Raw genomic sequence first — 14,730 nt, 5'->3', positions numbered from 1 at the left:
TTCCTCGCAGCCCCCAGCTGCCTCCCCTATTTGTTAAAGGCCTCTCATTAGTGAGCCTGGGCACCTGCCCCTCCACACGTAATAAGCCTCATTAGTATCTTAGCCCCAAGCTCTGCGCCCAGAGTCTATGTGTGTGCACACGCATGAGGGTGGGGGGCTGCAACAGGCCACCAGCCAGGAGACAGCATCCTCGCCAACCACACCCCCTGCCTGTCATCAGCAGGGCCCGTCACCACCCAGCTTGTCACCTGCCTGCCTCGCACCCGCACCACCTGTCACCCACCCAGCTCGTCACCCACCCAGCCCATCACCTGCACCACCTGTCACCCACCCAAGCCTGTCACCGAAGCTGCCTGACAGGCATCTGGGTGGGGGACAGAAGATGGGGAGAAGACCACAGGGGTGTGGAGCTGGGGGCCCCAGAGACCCTGTAGGACCCCCACTTCAGCTCGGCATCCTGCAGCATCGCCATGGCAACCTCTCAGCCGCAACCACTTTCCCAAACATCCCCCGCCCACCCCACCCCCCAGGCCCTGCTCTTAGCTGAGCTGAAGCTGAGAAGAGCCTGAGTGACAGCAGAATGGGGCAGGAAGGAGGGGTTCATCAGCTGGCTGGCCTCGGCCATCCTTCCCTCTCTGGACTCGGTTACTCCATCTGCAAAATGGAGGAGCCAGAATGGGTAAGGCCCCTGTAGAGCAGGACAGCCATCTCCAGCCTGGATTGGCTGAGCCAGCTGCTAGTTAACCTGTGAGGGCTAGGGGGTGGGACAAAAGGACAGGGCTTTCTGGGTTCTTCCACGGCCCAGCCCAGAGAGGCTGGGCCTCTGGCCCAAGCTCACACAGCAAAAGAGGAGGAGCAGGCTGGAAGGGAGAGGGGCTCTGCCACAAGACTGCCAGCTGGAGACGCCACAGTGGGTGACCCAAGGTGACCGGGGGCTGAGCCGGCCCCCACCTCTGAGCTGCATTATTTATAATACCCGGAGCTTGGAGCTGAGCAACAGCTGGGGCGCTGCCCCTCCAGGGGGCACATGCCACAGTGGAATGGAGAAGACCAGGTGCCTCCTCAGGGAAGACCCCTGGGGTCCCTGGCGCCCTCCACAGCTGGCTGGGGCAGAGGCTGAGGTGGGAAAGGGGCAGCAGCTCCATCCTTTCCCTCCCTGCCCCCTCTCCCCTCCACTCCTCCAGGCAGGCAGCGATAGGATTACTTCTGCATGACTGCCCGCTCCACGGGGTTCCAGAGACCCTCCTGCCTGCAGCAATCTTTAAAATTCCTCCAGCCCAACCTCGCTCCCTTTCTCCCCGCAGTGAATGCTCCGGCGTCTACCGCAGTGTGCCCGCCACTGCCACCACCAAGCAGGCTGGGGGCCAGGTCCCTGGCACCTATGGGCAGAGGTGGTCCGGTCCTCAGAGTGTATATAGTCCAGCGTCTCTCAGAACCCTGAGGCCCAGGCCCTGGCCCATCCCCTCCGACCCCCAGTGCTGGTCCAGCCCCGCAGAGCATGGCTCAAGCTGGGAATCAGGCTTTCTAGTTGCACCAAGGCGGATGGGCACATGCGTGCAAACACACCTGATGGGTCTTGGCATGTCTGCCCACGTCCTCTGCTGCCAGAACCTAGTTGCCCCCACCTCTGCTCTGACCCCCCTTCTACCTCACCAATCCCCTGCTACCCCTGGGGTGGGCAGACAGCTGGGCCAGGCCAGAGTCTGTGGCTCCCCAGGGCAAAGAGGCAGGCAGGAGATCGATCCACTGAATTTTTTAAGGCTCTAATGGAGCCTGCATCCCAGGACTTGGGGCCTGGGACGCAGGCAATGTCTTGGGGACCCCTCCCTCAGTATTGCAGTTGCTTCCTCTTTCAGGTCTTGGGGGTCGGGGGAAACTTTCTATGAGCCTTTCCCCAGCAAGAGAAGAGGCATGAGGGGCCCCTGGGAAAGACATGGGATGTTGGCGGGGGGGGGGGCTGTGAGCAATACCCAGAGCACCCCCCCCCCCAAATCTCCCCAGCCCTAATGCAGGCAGAAGCAGCTCAGCCTCTAAATCACTCCCCTCATGCTGCCCTCTGAGGCGGATTCTGTGCATCTGTAATTAGGGGGTGGAACAGATGGTGGAGATTCCGTTTAAAATCATGCATCTAGTAAAGTAACCTTCACTGTCGGAACTGACTCCCAGGGAGACCAAGCCCCGAAGCCAGATCTGGGGGGGGGGGGGGGCAATGAAGGTGGGGGGGCAGGGAGTATGTCAAGCCAACACCTCACCCATCTCTCTCCCTGAAGCCCCAGGCCCAATGTCCCTCTCAGGTAAGCCAAGGTGGGGGGGTTGGCAAGCACCTGAGATTGTGCAGGCTGGGGGTAAATCCCCCTGCACCACTCCCCCCCCCCACAACATATATGCCGGATCCAGGGCAAAGCTGTGTACTCAGAGTTCTTGGCTGTGAGACCAGGGTGACCAGGTGCCAAGAGCCCCCAAAGAGGCTCCAAGCCCCCAAAGCCCAGGCCAAGGTGTCCAGAGCCCAGGGTCTCGGGTGGGGCAGCTTTGAACCAGATGTACAGGCTCACTGTCCAGGAATGAAAGGCCTGGGGCAGTGAGGGAGGCAGAGGTGCCTCCCCAGGCAGAGGAGGCCCCGGGAAGTCGGATCGGGGGGGGTGCTGGACAGCAGAGGAGAGAGAGTACACAAGAGTGAGCAAGGGTGTGTGTGCAGGGATGACTGAAGCTGTCTGGGAGGGTGTCTGGGGGAGGGGGCCCCCCAGAGCAGAGGTGGGGGGGGAGCCGTGATGGAGAGTGCTGGGGGCAGGGCATGTTTGGGGCTGGGAGTGAGGGCTGCAGAGCAACTGAGGTGGGGTATGCGACAGGGCAGGGAAGAGCCGCTTGTGGGCTCTGGGGGGGTGAATGGGCTGTCACCAAGCTGCTGCTATGTGTGCCTGGAGAGGTGTAGGGCTGTCCCTGGGCCCCTGGATGGCTGAGGAAAGGGCTGGGGCTTACTGGGGATATACAGAGGACTGCCTGTTGGGGTGCTGGGTCTATGGGGAGTATGCGTGTATGTGCATGCCTGCGAAGGTACGAGAAGCTGGGGGGACATCATCTGTTTAAAAGTATACTAGAACTCAAGCCATGTCTGCGTGTCTGAGGTAAACGGTGTGGCTGCAGGTAGCGTCCTTGTGTGAGTGGGTGTTGAGTGGGCAGTGTGCGTATGTGTGATGTGGGTGGGGGGAAGTTGTGTGTTTGGAAAGGTGTAGGGATTGGATTGGTGTGTTTGGGGAGGTGCTGGGCTGCAGGTGGGGGAAACATTAGGGCTGCAAGGAGTCTGTGTATGTGTCCGGTGAGGTGTTGCTGCTCTGAGAGTTTGAGGAAGTGGAAGGTATTAGGGCTGCAGCAGGGTTCTGGGGGGATCCGGGCAGGTGCCGGTTTAAAGAGGGACTTGCTAAGTGTGTGGGTGTTGGGTCTTGGGTGTTTGGGAGTACACTGGGGATCATAACAACCTGGGTTTGGGTTCACTACTAGGGCTGTATCTATGTGTCTCTGTGGGGAGGTGTGTGGCAGTTGTGTGTTTGGGGGCGTGACGGGGCTGTGTGTGTATATGGGGCAGCTGGATGTCAGAAAAGTAGATTATGTGGAGAGGTGGTATGTTTGTGGAAGTGTTGGGGCTGTGTTATAGGTGGGGCAGTTGTGTATTCAGGGGTGTTGGAGCTGTGAGTAAGGGAGGGGCACTGTATATTCGGGTGCTGGGGGCTATAGTTGGGTCCCTGTGCTCAGACACGTGATGGGGCTGCGGGAGGACAGGTGTCCCTCCGGGGAGATGATGGGCAGAGTCCTAACCTCTGCTCAGAACTGCCTGCGAGAACCCCTCTTCTGGGGGCGGGGATGCCTGCCCACCCCCAGACCCTGTGCGGGGGTGTGGAGAACAGAGTGGGGGTACGGGGGGGGGGTTGTCCATCTGTCTCAGCCTGTGCCCAGGCCAGAGGAGCAGAGCCGCCTCCTCGCTCCCTGGGGGGCAGCAGCGGATCTCAACCCACCCATCTGCCTTCAGATGGTTGAGGCAGGAGCCTCCACAAAGCTGCCTGGAGGGCATCACTGTGTTTGAAGAGGCACAGGCTGGGGGGTGGGGGGAACTGCACAGCAAACAGTCCTCATGGAGGCTCCTTTGAAAACCACTGACGCCAGGAGAGAGGAAGAGGGAGGACAGGGGCGGGTATGTCTGTCCTTGTGCGTCTGTGTGGGTCAGTGCCCAACTGTGAGCCTTGGAGCCCCTTTGCATGTGTTCATGCTGATGGCCTCTGTTCAAGCGGCATCCTGGCCTTGGAAAACAGCCCTCCAGCCCTGGCTGCAAGCTCACAGCCTCACACAGGCAGCTACCCCTGTGCACACTGCCTACACCCCCCTACACCCCCGCACCTTCACATCTGCATAACACTGCACCCTCACATACATGTAGCTCACCCCCAGGGCCCTGTACCCTCACGCACAAGTGCTACAAGTCCCTACACCCACTAGGTACACTCCCACTCTGCGAAGCCAGGTTTCGCACCTGTCACATATACATACATGCGCATGTACATACCTGCCAAGTAGCTATCACACATACACCCACAGAGTCCACGCACCTTGGATCTCCCCGTCGCACCCACATCTCCCACCTCACACGCGCTCCTCTCTCACACACACAGCAGATACTTGCCATCTTGTACCTATACACATGTGCCCATGTGTGTGTACGTGCACACGCTCACCCTGACCAACTTTCAGACAGCTCTTTGACACCACCCAACCCACCAGCCAACTCCCTAGGAAGACTCCCAGTGGCTGAGAGGGCCGCCAGCCTCCCCACCCTGCCAGCTGGGAAGGACGGGGAGGGCATACCACCCCCCCACCCCGACACCTGCGAACACTGATCTTCACCTCCAGAAAGAGCCCTCCCTCTGCTCCGGCATGAGTGCCACTGTGTATGGGTGAGAGCGTGACTGCGTGTGTGTGCGTGTCAATATCCTGACATCCCGTGACGAGGCATGTGTGTCACTGCCTATATGGGTAAGGAAGCACAGGCATGAATTCCCCAGTTACGTTTCTGAGACGTGGGGTGAGTGCAAGGGTGAGATTCATATGTCACAAAGTGTGTGTGTGTGTGTGTGTGTGTGTGTGTGTACAGATATGAGTATGGGGGTGCATTTACACAAGGAGATGCACACCCAGTGAGTGGTGAGTGTGACGTTTTCTGACACAAGAGGGGTGTCCACCCTGGAATAGGGGTCAGAGCTGGGGAAACTGCTCCAGCAACTCCTTCCCCCACAAAAACAGCAGGGAGGAGGGGGTCTCTGCGCGCTTCTCTCTTTCTTGTTCTCTCTCTTTCTCTCTGACCTCTTTAGCAGCTGGAAACTGAGCCGGGGGTGGAAGGAATGGAGACTTGGCTGGCCCAAGGGTTTGGGGAGGGAAGCAGGAGAAAACACCTTCCAGATTCTCATCAAATCCCTGTTTGTGGTCTGTAGCCTCAAGCCTCTCCGCCTCTCCCCTCTCTCTCTCCGTCTGGGTTTCCCCCTTTCTTTATCTCTTCCTGTCTCTCATTCTCTCCCCATGTCTCTCCTCCTCCTATCTCAGTCACCTCATCTCCCTTCTGGTATCTCTGTGTCTCCACATCTCAGTCTCTCTGTTTGTCTCTCCCCAGGCCCTTCCATTTTTCAGACTCCTCCTCTCTCTGCCAGCACCTCTGTCTGTCCGTCTCTCCCTGTCCTGGTCCATCTGTCCGTCTCTCTCCGTCTGCCTGTGCGTGGGTGTCTCTGTCCATCTGTTCCACCACCCATCTGTCTGGTTGTCTGTGTTAGTCCTTCTAAGGGTGCCCACTCGCTTCCCAAGGTACCCTCCCCCAGGTCAGCAAAGGCCTCTCCTGGCTCAGGGGTGGGGAGGGGATGCAGAGCTGCAGCTTCTGGAAGCTTCAGTAGCAGCTGGGCTGAGCTGGGAGTTCGGGGCTAGCCAGCTGCAGAAGCAGCCCCTCCTCTGGGCTCCCAGGCCAAGGACCCCAGAGCAGAAAGGGGAGAGAAAGCGGGGCCTCACTGCAGCTGAGTGTATGTATGTGTATGTAAGGGGGGAGGCAGAGGGCCTCACTTTACCCTCACTTCACCAACCCCTCTACCAAATCGGGGCCAGGCAGGAGAGGGATCCTCAGGGCCCACCTTTCTTGTCCTCTAGCCAATGGCAGAGATGCTGGGATCCAGGAAGGAGGGGTTGGGGGGGTGCTAGGTCTTGGGAGAAGGAGGGCCACAGCTTCTTGTCAGCTGGGTGGGAGGGGGGTCCTTCCCTCCTCTCTTCCAGGCAGTCCCTGGGGATGGTTCTAGTTCTGGTCTCAGCTCTAGGCATGCAGGGCTGCACAGGCAATTCTCACTGGCTCCCACAGGGGTTATTCCCACCTCCCAGCTTCTCTAGAGCCTTGACCCATAGGGATATAGGGGGAATATAGCAGTATCTCCCCCTCCTCAAGTGGAGGTTGGTTCTAGACATGTGGACACTGTGATCCTGTCTAGGCACTGGCCATCCTGAGAGGCCCCGGGAAGCTCACCTACCATTGCCAGACCAGCACCTCATCCTTTCTCTCTCTCTCGCTCTCTCTCTCTCTCTCTCTCTCACACACACACACAGTACACCCCAGCATTCCTGGCCTGCACCCCCACACCTCCACTTGGTAACTCAGAGGACTTAAGAGGGACAGTGACAGGCTCCCAGAGTACCTCCAGCTCACGGTCAGGAGCTAGAAGTGACATCCATCCCTCAGGACCCTCCTAGTTGGCTCTGTGCCCCCTACTCCCTCTCCAAGAATAGTCCAAATCCCACAGGCTCACAGGGGATGGGGAAACTGAGGAAGGGAGGGGAGAACACAGTTATTCCTCCTGAGACCTTGGCGTGGAATCCTAGGGAAAGAAAGGGACGCTGACCTACCACAAGCAAAGTCCGTATTGGCTGCTCCCTCCGCATAGCCCTACCGCTGGGTCAGGGCCAGAGGCTGGCTCCCTCCCTCTAGAGCTCTCCTTGCCCCCGGCTGGGCCCCCTCCCTCTCTGAGCTTCTGAGCAGTCCTCCCTGCCCTCTCCCTCCCAGCTCTGGCTCTCTCATCCTCAGCTCTTGGAAGCCTGACTCACTGTTTCCCCTCCTCTCTCCCCTCCCTCCCTCTCTCTCCCGGCAGCGGCGCCTCCCCCTCCCCTGGGGGGGCTCTGGCCACAAGGGTGCCCGCCTGCTCCTCTCTCCGGGCTCTAGTCCCCCACTGCACCCAGGAGGCCCCCTGCAGCTGTTCCTATTCTCTAACTACAGAGTGGTAGAGTGCAAAGAGCCTAGGTCCCAGGCCTGGCACTGCTGAGTATTTGTGACCCTGGGCAAATGGCTCCCTTCTCTAGACTTGGTTTTCTCCTGTCAAACAAGGTTGGGGGAGGGGGTCCAACTGGATGATGCCCCTGACGTCTCTAGAACCCTAATGGTCCCTGCCTTTAAAACCCCACGTGCCTCCTGGCCTAGAGTGTGTGCACAACCTGTGGGGCATTGTACCTGCCTCAGGCCCCGCCCCCAGGTCTAAAGAATAGCTCTGCTCTGTTCCCAGACATTTGGAAAAGGCAGAGAAGAGCCGCTGCCCTGGGCACGACCATTAGTCAAGTGACCCCTGGAATCCCCCTGTCTCCCTATTCTCCCTCCTCCTGTGAGAGTCTTTCCCTCTCTCCCTATTCCACCTGTCCTCCTCCCTCTTCCCAGAGACATTTGCTTGTCTCTCCTCCAAAAACAACGCCTCATCATTTCAGGCTGTAGGGTCGGGAACAGCACGTGCCTAGGCCTTCTTGGTCCCCTGGGCCCCACCTCCAGGGGCTGTGATACTGGCTCTTCTCCTTGCCTGTTTGCTCTCTCACCCCCTCATCGCTGGCTTCTGCCACCATCTTTCCCTCTCTCCACCTGGCATGTGGCTGTCCGGGTCTCTCTTCTCCCCCCACTCCCCTCCCCCAGCTCTCTCCCTGGGGCGGGGTGGGGGGGGGGCATATGCTGGCATTAGCAACAATGTTATCCTTCCTCCCTCCTGCGGTCCCCATCCTGGCTTCGCCCTCTCCAGAGCTGTCCCAAGAGACCCAGGGGACCCAGAGACAGAGCTGGGCTCCATCCCATAATAGTGAGTCTGCTTGACCTCTCTCAACCAGACCAGAAGAGTCTGGTCATCTGGTATGAAGGCATGGCATGGCACCCCCTGGTCTAGGGTGACTGGCATGAGACGCAGAGCTCTGTATTCCACAAACAAACAAAAAAGTTGGCCTGGGGGTGGGACATCGGGGGGTTTGGAGGGAAATGAGGGAGATCAGGTTTGCCTGGAGAAAGCCCCTATCCAACTGGGAACAGAAGCAAGTGGAGGGAGTGGCTCAAAGTCAATGCTCTAGACTGATCTGAGAACCAGCAATGTCCCTCTAGGGCTCTGCGAATCCACAGCAGCAGCAACCCCCCCCCCCCCCCTTTCCCACAAGTTGCCAGCCAGGGACACTTGGCCCCTCCAGCCTGCAGAATAGCCACAACCTCAGGTGGAGATCCCATCCCTTAATCTCCTGTAGGGTCCAAGGCCAACCTCCCAACAGTACACCTCCACTTAGCTCGGCAGGGCGTCCAGAAGCCTCCCTGCCAAGATCTAAGCAGGTGGAATGGGGGAAACAGCCCCCCAACTCCCAAGCCCCCTCATCCAAGTCCCAGTCAAGGGCTGGGAAGCAATGCAAAATAATCATGGACCACACATACTGCCAAACTGAGAAGCAGCACTGTCCATCCACAGCACCTGGGGGTGTGGGGCTCCCTGCCCCCCGACCCTGTTCCAGACCCCCCAGCCCAGCAACCGTAATAAACAGCAAGCTCTTTTTCTTTATGACACCAAATTTCTCCAAGCCCAACAGCTCCTTCCATCACTACCTCAGCCATAGATCACATTAAAAACTCACAGAGGGCAACTTAAACACATCACATTTGTTTCTCTCTATATTATTTCAAAAGTAACGGCATTAAAAATGGATTTTACTACAGAAAATAAATATCAGCACGTGGGCCCGGAGCCCAGGCAGGAGGAGGGAGCCCACCAGGAGAATGTCCCCGAGGGCTTGGGCACAGCTTAGGCACTGACCAAGGAGGTGACTGTGAGGCCAGACAACACCCTGGGGAATAGAGGGGATGTTTGGGGAGGGGGCGACACCTGCCCACCCCACACCCGCCCCAGTGCCAGACCAAGAGAAACAAGAGTCACTGGTTTGGACTGGGGCCCACTGGTCCCCCTAAGCTCATACCCTCACGGATCTCTGTAACCTCTGAAGGGTAAGAGCTCTGGGGCAAGAAGTTCACCAGTCTCTGGGGGTTATTCCAACTATTGACACAGCAGGAGAAAAAAAATGAATTCAACTTACTATCCAGTTTGATTTTCCATTGCTATAAAAATAAATATACATCTGCTCAAAGGAAGGAGATGGCAAGCAGCGTGCACATGCCACCTGGGGGGTCCCCCCACAGCTCACCACCACAAACCAGCCTCCAAGCCAAGGGTGGGGGGGATGGACAGACTGGTAATCTTTCACTTAAAAGCCCCAGCTCACACAGTTACACACACACACACACACACACACACACACACACACACGGGGCCACAAGGAACAGGAACAAGCCAACAATAGAAACACCCCAAATACTCCTGGCAGGACTCTGCCCAGGCCCGGGCACATGCCCCCGCCCCGCCAGCAGCAGCAGCAGCAGCAGCGGACAAAATGTGGCCACCCTGACCCGGAGGCAAAGCTTGTCCTCACACCCTGAGCTCTGCCCAGGGAGCTGGGGCCAAGTCCCGCCTGACACCAACTGGTCCGGCGGGAAACGCCTGCCCAGCCAGACAGGCACAGGCCCCCCAAGGGTCCCTCCTTGTGCTCAGGGACCAGGCTGGTGCAGCCTGGCCCTGCCTCCCAGGGTGACGCCTGGGCCCAAATTCAGCTGGCCCTGCCAGTCAGGCACTGGTGCAGAACCGAGGGCACCAGGCTCAGCCCCTCCCAGCCCAGCCCCAGGGCCCCCAAGCTAGGAGGGAGGGGGGACTCCCCACCCCTCCACATCTGGCCCTGGCCCCCAGGGTCTGCGGTAGAGAATTCCCGCCCCCGCTTCTCTCTCTCTCTCTTTCTCTCTCCCTCCTCCCGCTCTGTGCCCGCTGCCCGCCTCAGGGACAGCCCCAGCTCCCGCCTCCGGCCAGCAAGGCCCACATCCTTCCTCCCTCAGCTGGCCCCTTTGCCTGGCAGGAGGCTGGGGGGGTCAGGCTGCTAGGGAACCCCTCCAGCTCCCATCAGTCCTCATCCCCAGCCCCCAAACTCTGGGTTGCTGTCCCTTTTCCTGTAGAACAGGAAACAAGGTTATTTCCTAGACTCAGAGCCAGCCCCCTGCCCCTCTGGCTCTGCCCGGGGACCAGGACCCAGCAGGAGAAGGCGCACTCAGCCAAAAGGCACAGGGATTCAGCAATTCACCCCCAGCTTCGGGCCCAGGGGGCTGACAGCTGTCACTCAGCACCCCACCCCCTGGGGAAGAGGGGGCCCGATTCAATCAGAGCCCCAGAGGAAACGCATTGATAGGCGATTATTTATTTATTTATGCAAAAGTGAGCCGACTTTGTTCGCCAGGTAACCGGGCATGCGGCCCAACCCCTCCGGCCCTGGCCACCCCCAAATCCCTCCTCCGCCCCACACCCCCTCCGGGTCATTAGGTCCCCGCCCCTCAACTCCCAGAGCACCAGCGGAACCTTGGGATTTGGGGGTTGGAGGGGAGGGGCTCCTCCCTCCGCAGTCTCCCCCTTTCCCAGCGCCGTTCCTAAAATCCAGCCTTGTTCTCCGCTCCCACGGTCCCCCCTTCATTCCCCCCCCCCCCCCCACATTCTCAGCAAGCTGGAGAGCAAATTGCAGTTTTAAATCCAAAGACCGAGGGAGGAGGAAGGAGGAGGGGGCGCGCGGCAGCGCTGGGCGCGCACCTCGCCCCCGAGCCGGGGGAGCTGCGGGGCGGCCAGGAAACCCGAGAACCCCCCCTCCCCACCCCCCCTTCTCGTCCACCTCCCCCTCCCCCTTCCCGGCGCTGCCTGCCAGGCTTCGAGCCGAGCCCAGCCGAGCCGCGGGCCCCGGTGGAAACAAAGACCGATCGCACCGCGGGCACCGCAGCCACCGGGTCCCGCGGACCGGACCGGGGCGCGCGGAGGGGGCGCGGGCCCCCCCCCCCCCGGTGCGCTGCACAAAAGAGCCCGGCCGGCCGGTCCCCAGCGGGGTCTAGGGCTGGGGAGGAGGCGCCACTCACCGGAGTGCTGGGCTGCCGGCTCCGTGGGTCCGAGCCAGGCGAGGGGCTTTGGGGGGCGTCTGTCTTCCGGCGGCGGCAGCGACGCGGGAGCCCGGCTGCTGGGGAGAGGAGTCGTGGAGGAGCCCTGAGCCGCCCGCCGTTGCTGACAGCATGGCTCGCGTCTCGGCTCACATTCTCCGCCGCTAACTCCGCTGGACACGGCCCCCCGCTCCCGCGGCGCCCCCCCCACCTCGATCACTCCTTCGCTCTCTGTGCCCCCCTCGCTCCCCCCGCCGCGCACACACTCTCACAGCCCTGGACACCCCCGCCCCCACCCCCCCATTGCAAACCTGGGAGGGAACGCGCCCCGCGTAGTCCTCCTCCTGCTCCTCCTCCTCCGCCCTCCTCCCTCCCGCTCTCTGGCTGTCTGTCTGTCTCTCTGACTGTCTCTATCTCTCGCTCTCTCTGCCTTTCTCTGCTTTCCGAGCTGGGTGGGAAAAGGAAATGAGGACAGAAAGCAGACGCTGGCTTTGGGTGGTGGTAGCTGGATTCCCTCTCTCCCTCCCTCCTCCTCCTCCTCCCCTCCCTCCTCCTGCCTTCTGCTCTCTCCGCTGCGAGCGGGGCTGAGCGCAGCCTGGCGGGTGGCTCGCTCTGCCCGCCCGCCCGCCCGCCCGCCTGTCTGTCTGTCTGGTCTGCCTCGCTCGCTCCCTCCCTCCGTCTCTCGCCCTCGCCCTGCCTGCCTGCCTCTCTCCGTCTCCGCCGCCGCCGCCGCTGCCTCTGCGAGCTCGCCTTACCTTCGCCGCTCACCATCCGGAACCCCAGGGGGGAGCGCGCGCGCGGCACGCCGGGACTTGTAGTCCCCACCCCGGCCGCTCGGCGAGCGGGGCGGGCGGGGCCGCGCCGGCTGCTCCGACGGCGCGGCCCTGGGCCCGCGGGGACAGCGCGCGGGCCCTTCTGGCGGGGGTGCGTCCTCGTTTACCAAGGGTGCTGGTTCTCCCCAAGGATTAGGGATGTTTCCCACATTCCTTGTTCTCCGCGGGAGGCTCTGGCTCGAGCGAAGGTTGCGGGTGGGAGCGAAGGGGCGGGGTCTGAGAATGGAATGAGTCGAATAGGGAATCAAGGGATTAGCCAAAGGGCCTGCGACTTTCTGGGGCGCCCCAATTAAATGATAGACGGAAAAGAGAGAGGGGAGGACTCGCTTTCTGAGTCTGGGGACGTTCTTCGTCTCTGAAAAGGCTTCCTATTGAGTAAAGCACAACGGTTTTTGACGGGAGGGCTGCTCCAGAAACCTCAAAGCCCACCACTGCTTCCTCCTCATTCAGGGACCCCCGTCCCAAACTCTGAGCTCTGGGTTTAGCCCCTCCACCTCCTAGTTTTCCTAGAAGTCCAAGGGCGGCCAGGGCACCAAAGTCCTGGATAATCAACAAATGGCACCCCTCCCCCCTTCCTGAATTCTACTGAGCATTTTGGTTTTTTCAGGAAGCAAGATTCGCATTCAACAGTTCAGAACTCCTGCTGCGGCCAGGGGGCTGGATTCAGCACTTTCACCTACCTCCTCTTCAGGTCACATCTGTTATCCAGCCCCTAGCTCTGGGCCCCCTGCCTGGCCTATCCCCACAGATGGGAATGTGCCCTGCCTGGGCCTGGTTACCGAGGGGAAGTAGCTGGACAGCCCAGGAAGGAAAACTGCTGCTGCTGCTGCTGCCATTTACTGGACACAGCAGGACCCTTCAGTCCCAAAAGGACCTGGTGAAAGGGTGCTGTTACCATTTCCACTTTAGGGATGAGGGCAGTGAGGCTCGGGTCCCCTCCTTTGGAACTGGTAGAGCCCAGGCAGACCAGGCAGGAGTTGTCTGATCCCAAAGCCCACTTCTTAATCTCTGGGCCATGACAGGGAGTTGTGACTCCCAGGTCTCTGTCTGACCTTCATTCCCAGCATCTGTATATCCTCCCTCGGTACTTTAATTCAACACATGTTAACTGAGATATGCAGGGCTCACAGGGGACACCAAAATGAATAATGCAGGATCACTGTCCTGTCCTCAGTATCTACCAACATCAGCCCCGACTGGTACTCCGCTAGTCCCATTTCATCTGTGTGTCTGACATTCCTTTGCCCTGTGTCTGCTGGCTTTGTCTGTCTTGCTCCATGTCTGAAGTTCCTCCAGCAGTGCCTTTGTCCTTGGCCCACCTGTTTCTGACTCCTCCTTTGGCCCTGCCGTGTGATGGCCAGCGTGTGACAAAGGCAGGTGGTGACATTTCACCAACTGTAGCTCCCTGTCACCACCTTCCCTACACCTCTTTAGGACAGTCTGAAACCCCCAGAGGGCAAAAGAAGGGGGTTCTGGGGGCCACTCTCTATTGGCCCTTTGATGGGGGAGGGCAGGGAGGGCAACGGCAATGAGACAGACCTAGGACTCTAAACAGTGCACCTATTGATCTGGCATCATGGGGCTGGCATGGCCAGCTGGAGAGGCCCCCATTTGGGAGCAGCTCCTCTTTGCAGGCAAGCCTTGGGTTCAAAGATTTATTCATTGAATGGGAAGTATTATAAGGTCAGATATTAATGAAAGCAGTGGTTTAAGTTGTTAGGGGCCCTTTGCAGGTCCAAAGCCTGATTCTAAAGTTATCACAAGTAGATGAGGCTTTTTTGCATCTTGCTCTAACTGGTCCCCCATGGGAGCGACTTTAGCATTGGGAGGGTGGAAGAGGCTCAGGTTTCCCTTTCTTTTACACCTGCCGCCCCCCCCCCCCCCACCATCCTTACTCACTAGGCTTTGCCACAGAGCTGAAGATCCCACCCTGTCTGAATCAAGTGTTGGGAGGAAGTTGGGTGGGGTAGTACCAGATGGTTTAGGGGAGATGAGAAACCCCAGATAGATTGAGATGAAGAGGAATTCGCGAAAGACATGAGAGGTTTAATGACGAGGTGCAGAGGGGAAGATCAGCTGGGCAGGCCATAGCAGAGAGGAATTGAAGTTACTTTGTGTCTCCAAGCTTGCACCTTCCACCCCAGGCTGCTTCAGGCTGTCCCCTCCCCAGAGAGGGTGGGTACTTTAGCACCTAAGGTATTGAACATCACTGGAAACCGAGCATTACCAGGTTTTCCAGTCATTTGGAGGCTGGTGTTTCTCTTGGAGCTTCTCTAAATCGCGTGCGGTGTGGGGGGTGGGGGTGGGGGTGGGGGTGGGGGGGTCTACTCAGACAAACTCAAACTGATTCTTCCCGTGGGCTGCTGCTGCCACCTAGTGTCTAATCTCCATGCCTGCTCCAGTAGCGGCAGTCTAAAAGGGCTACCCAGTCCTCTGAAATAGTGTCATGGTCACTACTGGCTGGGCAGGGGAGCTGTAAGCTCCCCCCGCCCGCCCCCGCCCCCCAAGAAGGCAGATGTGAAGAAGAGGACCCAGGTTCTGGAAGAGTCTGCATCATCCCTTTCTGGGCTCAGCTCACTACAACCACTTCTG

General features: G+C 59.5%; 1 protein-coding gene across 8 annotated transcripts in view; it reads right to left on the bottom strand.

The window, feature by feature from the left end:
* AHDC1 (AT-hook DNA binding motif containing 1) overlaps nt 1-12,083 on the bottom strand; it is a 64,142-nt gene extending 52,059 nt beyond the window's left edge. For 4 of the 8 annotated variants that reach the window (XM_060623447.3, XM_060623445.3, XM_060623441.3 and 1 more), the window contains exons 1-2: nt 11,617-12,026; nt 11,288-11,385 (exon numbers count right to left, since the gene is read on the bottom strand). The gene's annotated coding sequence lies outside the window, so the exon portion shown is untranslated. Of the gene's footprint in view, nt 1-11,287; nt 11,386-11,616; nt 12,027-12,060 lie in introns of those variants that run through there. The other 4 variants (XM_060623448.3, XM_060623442.3, XM_060623449.3 and 1 more) reach the window with 3 other exon arrangements.
* Nucleotides 12,084-14,730: the final 2,647 nt, after the last annotated feature.

This window comes from Panthera onca, chromosome C1, assembly GCF_046562875.1.
Source record: "Panthera onca isolate mPanOnc1 chromosome C1, mPanOnc1 haplotype 2, whole genome shotgun sequence".
NCBI lineage: Eukaryota > Metazoa > Chordata > Mammalia > Carnivora > Felidae > Panthera > Panthera onca.
Note: the sequence above shows the minus strand (reverse complement) of the source record. Positions and strands in the feature narration are given on the sequence as shown.